Below are 9,061 nucleotides of genomic sequence, written 5' to 3' on the forward strand. Positions count from 1 at the left end.
GCCTCCACTCAGTCATTTAGCAGAATAACTTCTTCCCAGTCACTTTCAAAGTCTGTTGATCAACCTGAGGCTCTTCTGTTGCGACCTTGGTTTTCTTTCCAAGATGTTTTCTCATGGTCTACTCCTAAATTCAGTGGATGTACCAGATCTGCTGTTGTGCAGACACATGTACTGGATGTTGCCACAGAGCTCATTAAGAGCTTTAGATGCTGAAAGTGTAAGAATTCCTTAGCAGTGAGGCTGATGTGGTAGCAGGGGGAACGGTGGGTGATGCATTCATGAATTTATGGATTGGCTTGGCTTGTGTATCAGGTCAGACAGGCCATACCCATCACTCATTCTGAGCAGAATGCTGCTACCCTAACTGCCTTGCTCCAAGATTTTTTTTTCACAGCCTCTTTTTTATAGAGTTTTATTTTCCTCCGTGACACCTGTGATCTCGTTGAGTCAAAGAGGCAGGATTGTGCATGTATGACATATCTAGAGGGCATATGGAAACTATATTTGTTTACATAAATGCCTATCTACAGAGAAAGAGCTCTCCAATATTACAGATAATTGATGTTTAGCTGGAAATCAGAGAAAGCTTTGGAAATTTTTTCCAGTTGCAAAATGTTCTGATGGTCTGAATTCAGTAGTATGGAACAAATCTAACTAAAGTAACTTAATGTTACAGTAGCAGTCAGAGATGGCAAATAACAGCTTTCAAAAAGACATGTCTTACTTACTGTCTGTACTTTTTGTCCCTTCAGTACAAGAAAGTAGGGACAGACTGGAGACGGTCTTGCTGAAAAGACTTTCCCCTTTGGATGGGCCAAAGATTGGAGCTCTACAGAAGACTTGGACTGGATGGCCTCCTAAATTCCTTCCAGACACCATTATTCTATTACTATGATAGTCTTTCCAGTACATCTCTTCATTAGTAATTATTTGAAATATAACTGGAATAACACAGAGAAAAAATATCTCAGGCATTATTCTGGTCTGTTCCATTTCCACCTTTTCCTTGGCCAGATTTTCCATCTGACATAACTCCATAAAGCTTTAAGGTAGCTAAGAAAGCAGCACCCAACCCTATTGGATTTAAGTACATTTGTCACAGAAATTGATTGGAACAATTAGCTGAATAAATAGATATAACATATCTTTTAGTGCCATAAAAGTGACATGACGGCAGGTAAATCATATGAATAATTACAACCAGAAGCCCAGGTTTTCCAGTCACTTTCCTTACATACTTTGAATTGCAGGGCTTTCTGATGACTAATTTACCTCTTTTTGTAGAGAAATTAAAGAACAGATTTGCAGTGATGGTCAAGCTGCAAGGTACCAGTGAATTAACAGCAAAAATAAGCACGACACTTTTAAGAAACATTGACTTTTGCTTCATCTTTGTTGAGTCTCACAAGTATTAATGTGAGCACAGTGTCAAGAGAATGAATTTTTATGTCTGCAGCTGAGATTAATTCATTCATGAAATGAAAATACTTTTGTGAAACAAATAAACCTTTCTTCAGGCAGAAGTGAAAGTAGTTTATAAAACCTTACCCAATCAGAGAAAATAAGAAAATTGCATGATTGAGATGACTGTTCTGATAGATTGTATGAACTATTTAATTTTCAAAGGAACTTTCCAAGCTGAGAATCTATGGGAAAATCAAATATGAACACTGTTTACATGATATGTAATTGAAATATTTTCATTTAACATTTTAGACATAAAATTCTATTTTAAGGAAAAAACCCTCAGTTCTATTGGAATGGTCCATTGTCAATTTAAAACAAAAGCTAAAATGGTCAAGAAATAATTGGAACAAAGACAATGTGAAATTTTTACCCTTTTTAGTACATAGCTCAGTCAGCTTTAGAGCTGGGAAGATCCTGAAAATGTCTGGATATACTTTTAAATACAAGAAAAGAAATTGTTTTCATGGAAATTTATCTGACTTCCCAACCAGCTCTACATTTCACAGAAAAGTTTAAGTTTCTACAAAGTAAAATTTGCACTAAAGAGGTTAATTATTACTGAGAAAACGAGGACTACACTTTCTAAAAATAATAACTTGTTATAATAGACAGACTATCTGTCTAAAAAATTTACCAAAGGTGTTCTCTCTCTTACATCCTGCAATAATTTAAGTTTTGATTTTGGATTTTTGACCTCAACATTTTCTTCTTTATTTACACATAAATGTGTGTGCCTATCTGTGTCTTGTTCACTTTCTTTTCATGTATGTATGTAAAATAGAGGAACAAACCTGAGACAAACTCAAATAGATAGGAAAATTTGGTATGTCTGTTTTGTCTGACCTTTTTTTCTCCCATTTTAGTTTGGATTTTTTTTCCATTCAACACAATTATTTCCCAATTCACCATAATTATTTTTGACCTTGAATTTTCCAACAATTTTGGTACAGCCTGAACTCTACAAGTCATGACTCTATGAACATGAGCCAGCGTGTTCTCTTGTACAGGGTGTTGTCAAACAGAAGGTTTGAGGAACATCAGGGTAGGGCTTTTGCACCTTTCCCGTTTCAGCTGAAAATTACTGTTGTGAAACGTAGCTGAACCTCTGCTTTGAAGAGCCCAAGGGAGAACATGCATATTTTGATTTCAGAACTCAGTCCCAACTTTGCCAAGAAATCCAGAAGTGTGCCCCATCACTGCTGGTTTCAGTCCCTCTGAACAGTATCTTCCCCTAGCTGTGTTGAAAACCCAGCTGTGAGCAAATCCATTTGGAAATACCAGGGGAAGAGACAAAAAAAGCATTTTTGCATTTCTCAGGTCACTATTACACCAGACTATGAAATAATCCTACTGCTTCAATACTTACTTGCATTTGCCATAACAAGGCCAATATAGAGTAAAAGATGAACAATTTAAAATAAACCTCACTGAATCTTGGTCTAAACTGGAATAAAACCCCAAACAAGTAAAAATCACTAAGACTAACCATTAAGAAGATGGATAGAGTTACTTGAGAAGTGTAACATTACAATACTAAGCACAAAGGTTATGGAGCTCCTTTAGCTTCCAGAACTTACCCATCAGACCCATCTATTCTCTTTAGTTTTACATGCCAAACACTAGTCCTTGGAGACAGGGAACTTCTTTTTTTGTATAGACTTCTATAGACTTACAGTGGAGTTCTTCTTCTTGGCTGAATCCTACATGTTACTATGAGAAACCAAAAGGCTCATATGGTCATATCAAGCCCCAAGGGGGTGAACAAAGATGTCCTTCCCTGACCCTTCAAGTCACCACAGATTTGCCTATGACACAGAGATAACAACACTGCAATTAAGTTCACTTCAGCCATATCAGTTGAAACTACTGTTTAAAAAAAGATAAATAGGAGGGAAATGGAGAAGAAAGTAACAGCCTTTTTTTTACTGAGATAGGAATTTTCAACTCATTTGCATTTCAGTGCATCAACAGACACATCCATGCTAGTTTCCTTCTTTGTCAAATAATATCAAATAATGTGCTCAGTTTGTGTTGCTTGCTAACACAGGAAGAGAAGGGCCTTTGTGAGAGTGTGTTCATAAAAGGTGTTTATTCTGTATATTACATCAGTTTTCCACTGGGGATGCTTTTGTTCTTAGCATTCCTCTCCCTGAACCAATTCGGAATCAATGCCTGATCTTCTGCCTCTCTTACAGCTTGCCTTCAGAGTGTTCTCCTTAAGGAAATTATGCATGGAAATTCCTTTTTAGGAGCTTTCATTGAAACCACAAGTCTGTATCTGAAAATATATACTACTGAAAAATTTTGCCCAAAGCTTTGTCTTGGATATATAAAGAAATTATAGGTGTGGACCAATTTTTGAATTAGCATGAAAACTGCTTTTATGTGCATATGAGAAAGGCCTTTTGAAACATCTTGCCAAAGGCTTTTTTGTCTTCTGGTTGTTATAAGAAAACATGGTTGCCCAAAAGAAAAAACCTGATCATGGTTCCACCTTAATCAGATTCATGATCGTGTCCTAATGCAATTTGTCTTAATCCATTTCTAAGGAAGACAACCATTTATGATTTGGAAAGACATGTGGGAATAAATGTGGCTATATGGAAATCCCCTGAGTCCTTTATTTACTATATTTTACCAGTTCATAAAAAAACCTAATTACATTTTAGAGAAGAAGGCATTATAAATGCAATGTATATTCTAATACAAAACCCCTCTACCCGGGTGTCCTACAATCAAACTGTGCTCAGTTTGCAGTCTTACAGTGCATTTTATATCTCTGTTTCTGGCTTTAGAATAATGATGCCATGCTTAACACATTACAATCCTGATCACATATTTCAGCACATAGCTGAAAGTGGTGCTGTGCTTGTTTTGTTTGGGGAAAGAATGCCTTCTACTTAGTATGGCAGCAAATTGCCCTTGCAGCAAAATAGATAATTACTTGATACCCACAGAATAAATTAATTAATACTTGTGCAAATATCTGTGCATTCATTCACACATAAACCCCTATATATTTATTTAATTAAAATTATGTGCTCCAGAGAAGGAAGGAACAGTTCAGTGTGTTCAGGAATGTGTTTAGACATATCTGCCCCAACACATGCACATCAGGAAGTGAAGAGTGGGATGGGAAAGGATACAAGAAAACACTTAAGAGAAGACTTAGCTTTCTACATATGAGTTGTCCCATTGGAATTGTGTGAATAAAGTTAACCATAACTGTTTTGAGAACTGAGGTCCTAAAATAATACAGAGGAGTTCCAAATGCAAAACGGTTTAGGTTTATTTGCGCTGAAATTCTTTCATGTACTATTTCCCTCCATACACACACATTAAAATATTATAAATGTTATTGTTAAGAAAAAATTTGCTATAAACATTACTGACTATAATAAATGCCATAAACCTGGGGCAGGTCAGCAGTGTAAATAATCAGAGTCTTTGTATTTACCCATTTGTAATAAATAGGAGATCACGTAACTCAAGAAATTATAATTATCCAACATTTCATCATTTGTTTTTTACTTGAAAAGTTTGGGAAAGAATGTTTTTCTTTTGCACACTCACATCTGTGGATGATCATTTGTTCTTAAGCTAGTGAAAACTGAAGTCCTATTTCAAGGTCAATCATCTGCCATAATCTTTTTATCAGGTGACTGGTTTCACGTACTGGAAAAGTTGTGCTGATGAAGAAACTGTTGCTTTACATGGACCTAATAATGGACTTTTTTTGTTTGTTTGCCTGATGAAAAATAGCCCTCCATTGAAGTTAAAGTTTCATTTTATGCAGGGCTGCAAGATAGAAAAAATTGACTCGGTTCCAACCTGGAGCTAAACTTAAATAGTGGAAAGACTAGTGAAGGAAAATTCCATTATTTGTTCAAAACATATTGATCTTATTTTGTGCATCTATAACGTTAAATAAGACAAGTGGGAATAAAACAAACTGAAAAGCTGACAAAAATTAAAAATCTTTTTGAATGCCACAATATCAAAGCAACATTTCAATATGAAATTACTTTTAAGATTTTCTGAATAAAAGCCATATTGGAAAGAGTTTTAGTTTTTATAAATCAGCATATTGAAAAGCAAACTTTCCTCAAAATGTCTAAAAAGATAGAAAATTAAGTCCTTTTCCATAAGACAGAATGTTAGGTTTTTCTTTTCTGTTTTAATTACTTACTTTGAAACACACAAAAGTGAAATACACCCCCTTGATGTTCTAATGATTCTCTATGCAGTGCACCATAAGACTGAAAAAAAAATGATGGAGTCATTGAAATATTCTAGTTACTATCAGTATGAATTTTGGCATTCAGAAAACTTCAAGCCTTAGCAGTATCAACAGTCAGAGATTCAAAAAAAAACTTCAGGTGTGAAAAAGGTGCATTGTAAGAGCAACTTTACTGCTAAAACAAAAGGACTAAGATAGATGTCTCCTTATGCATAAGCAGAATTTGAAGTAATTCATAACTGTGTGAAGTTTAGTGTCCAAGAAAATACAGTCTCCAACATGTTTACAGTTGAATAGAAAAGGAGACATAATAGATTTTTGTTTTAGTACACTGCACCAGTAAATCTGCAAACTGAAGTCCTAATTAATGTATGAACCAAAAACTGCAGCAACTAAATCCATCTAATTTCAAATTACTACGTACACAAAATTGAAAGTGCTCTCCTTGATTTTTTGTTGCTGTTATCATCTTGGTTTGTTGTGGGATTTCACTTTTTTTCCCTATATTGGAGACCTTGCTTTTATCTGAAGAATCATTTCTCCCCATGTATTTGGTTTTAGCGTTTGGCATATATATCTTACGCACATAGCACACCACACGTAGGCCTTGGTCTAGACAATAACACTGGCCAAAACTTGTACTCATATGACAAAAAGCAACTTTTTAATATTGAAGAATTTTACAGCTAGTACAGAATTGGTGTTTGTGAGCTGACAGGCAATGAGTATTCAAAAGTAACAAATCTAATCTGAGAGGAAAATAAACTGGAGAAATTTTGGAAAGAAAGGTTGTCAAAAAATGGACATTCAACACTTTCTGAAATACTACCTTCTTTACACTTGATACAGAAAAAAGGACCAGGTAACCAAATTTTGTTTTATTATATTTTTTAAAAATATTTAATTTTAGATTTATTAAATCTGAAAGTTGCAGACATCGTTTTTGCAAGCTCAGCATGCTCAACAAGTAACTCTGAGTACCTTTAACAAGACAAGACTGATTTTCCTATTGGGAAGATTAATTTCTCATTGCTGTTGTTGTATAAGTACAGGCCTGTTTTCCTTTGTAATAAATAAAGCTGAAGTCAACACATGTAACCACCGGTATAATACCTGCATGTTGTGAAACTTGCCCTGACTCAAATCTGCTTAATGGTTTTCCACTGAAAATTCAACATCTGCCAACACCACACAAATCTTGATAACTGATGTCATCATGAACCCATTAAGCCTTAGTTTTTAACATGTTAGGAAAACAAAGGGTTTATGGAAGACTGCTAACAGAGGGCTAAATTCTGGAGCCCTTATTTAACAGTAGGAATTGTTCTTTAAGTAAGGTGTGAGTAAGAACATCTTAAGCCTGGCAGAATGTAAGCAAGCTCTTGTTCCACATTAAATTTAATTAACCAAGCCATTCATGAAAATGACACCGTAAGATATGAAACCTGTCACTGCAAATCACCTTTCGTCACTGAGGCTGATTTGGGAATGCATGTCCTGCCACACCAGCTACTAGCTTTGATGTGTCACAGCTGTGATACTGCAGCAAGGAAAAACCATTTAAATAGAGGGGGAGCTTTGGAGGAGTTAGGCATTTTCCCCTAAGGATCTGAAACTTCTCAGCAAAGGCCATCCAGAGATAGACACTGAATAAAAAGGTCTTCATACTAAAATCCCATAATATGCCTGCAGGATCCCTGTAGCAGTAGCTAAGGGAAAAACTGTGCAGTGTTGAAAGAGGAAGGAGCATCTATCCAGATAAAGGAGGAATCCCGAGTTATCTCTAACATCCATACACCTGAATCACTGACAGTGCCTATCCAGCAGTTTGTTTCCTGGGCACAGAGGTGGTTAATCAAAGTTACAGCCTAAGACCTGTGGGGGAGGGAAAGTCACTTAATTAATGTGCCAGATATCCTTGCCAAAGCTTTCGCCAAGATTAGGTTCAGATTGTAAAGAAATCTCCTAGAGAAGGATAATTCTCAACACCTGCGGGCGCTTTTATTAGCTGCCTGCACAGAATAGAAAACCTTATGTTAAAGCATTTGTCTCTGCTCTACCAAACTGACCTCACATGCTTTTATCTGGACATAAGCATAAGCAGATTTTAGAGCAGGCTACAGACAAGTTTGCTAATGGGCAAGTGTTCTGTGGCAAATCGACTCAAATAAAGTAAGCTGTGGATGGAAGCAATCATATAAAGCTGTACAAAAGGGGATGCCGTCAAAACAAGGGTAGGTTTGGGTGCACAGAGGAGGAAGAAAATGTGAGAGATCACTAGGATCTTTAACACATTCAGAGGAGGCACCCACCTAAGGCAGCTAAATGCTAGATCCAGGTCCAGACCACCAGGGCCGAACCCTGGCTTTGTTAAGAAGAATAGAACAATTCCTTCAAACCTCTAAATCTTTTTCTCCTGACAAAATTTCAGCAGTGTTTTTTGTTTGTTTGTTTTGGAGTTTCTGGTTTGTGTTTGTTTGTCTGTTGTTGCTTTGGGGGATTTTGTTTGTTTATTTCTTTTTTTTTTTTTCCAGAGACGGTTGATTCTACAACATTGCAGAACAAGGTTCAAAAGTTGAATGCATAGCCACAATGCTTCTAAGGAAACAAAACCTCAGTAAACACCTGATGTGTTTAAAAACATATTACAATAAATCTAGGAAATTACTATGTTTTGGCACTGCATAATGTAACTCCTCACTAGAAGAAATTCAAATTAATTTAAGATTTTTTTTTTCCATATTTGGTTGTGAAATAATTTGTTTTTATCTGAAAGGAACAGTTACAACTGTCTGGTGGAGGCTTATGAAATTGTTATTCACTCTTGATGCAGTGATATGCATTTTCAGCACATATAAACACACAGACACGTGCACAGACATGTGCAACATTATTTCTGCAATGATTTTTGGCAGCAAAACGTGAATTCTCGAACGTTCATAGTTCTATACATTTTAAACTGTCTCTCTTTAATCTGCTTTATCCATTTAAATTTTATTTTTCTGTGGTTCAAAACACCCCTACCATTTTTCTACCTGGAAGAACAGCAAGAGGGCTCTGATTTCCATTCTTCTGGTGCTAACAAAATACAAGTACTGACAATTATAAAAAAAATCTGTGACTTTGGAAAATATAGTGAAAATCTTTAGCTTTTTCAAGAAATAGTCTTGAAACATTGTCCTGGGCTTTGGTGGTTGCATCACTGCTCTGGTTGTGTTTTCTTATTCCTGTCTCTTTTGCACCAAAATCCTTTAAAATAAAATGTTAATGACAATTCACAGCCCTAAGTTCAGGTCAGATCCACCCTTCTTCACTCGGGCTAACCAGTACCTCATCCTGCAAGAGCCTAAATCA

This window comes from Pyrgilauda ruficollis, unplaced genomic scaffold (genome assembly GCF_017590135.1).
Source record: "Pyrgilauda ruficollis isolate IOZ18807 unplaced genomic scaffold, ASM1759013v1 scaffold35, whole genome shotgun sequence".
Taxonomy (NCBI): domain Eukaryota; kingdom Metazoa; phylum Chordata; class Aves; order Passeriformes; family Passeridae; genus Pyrgilauda; species Pyrgilauda ruficollis.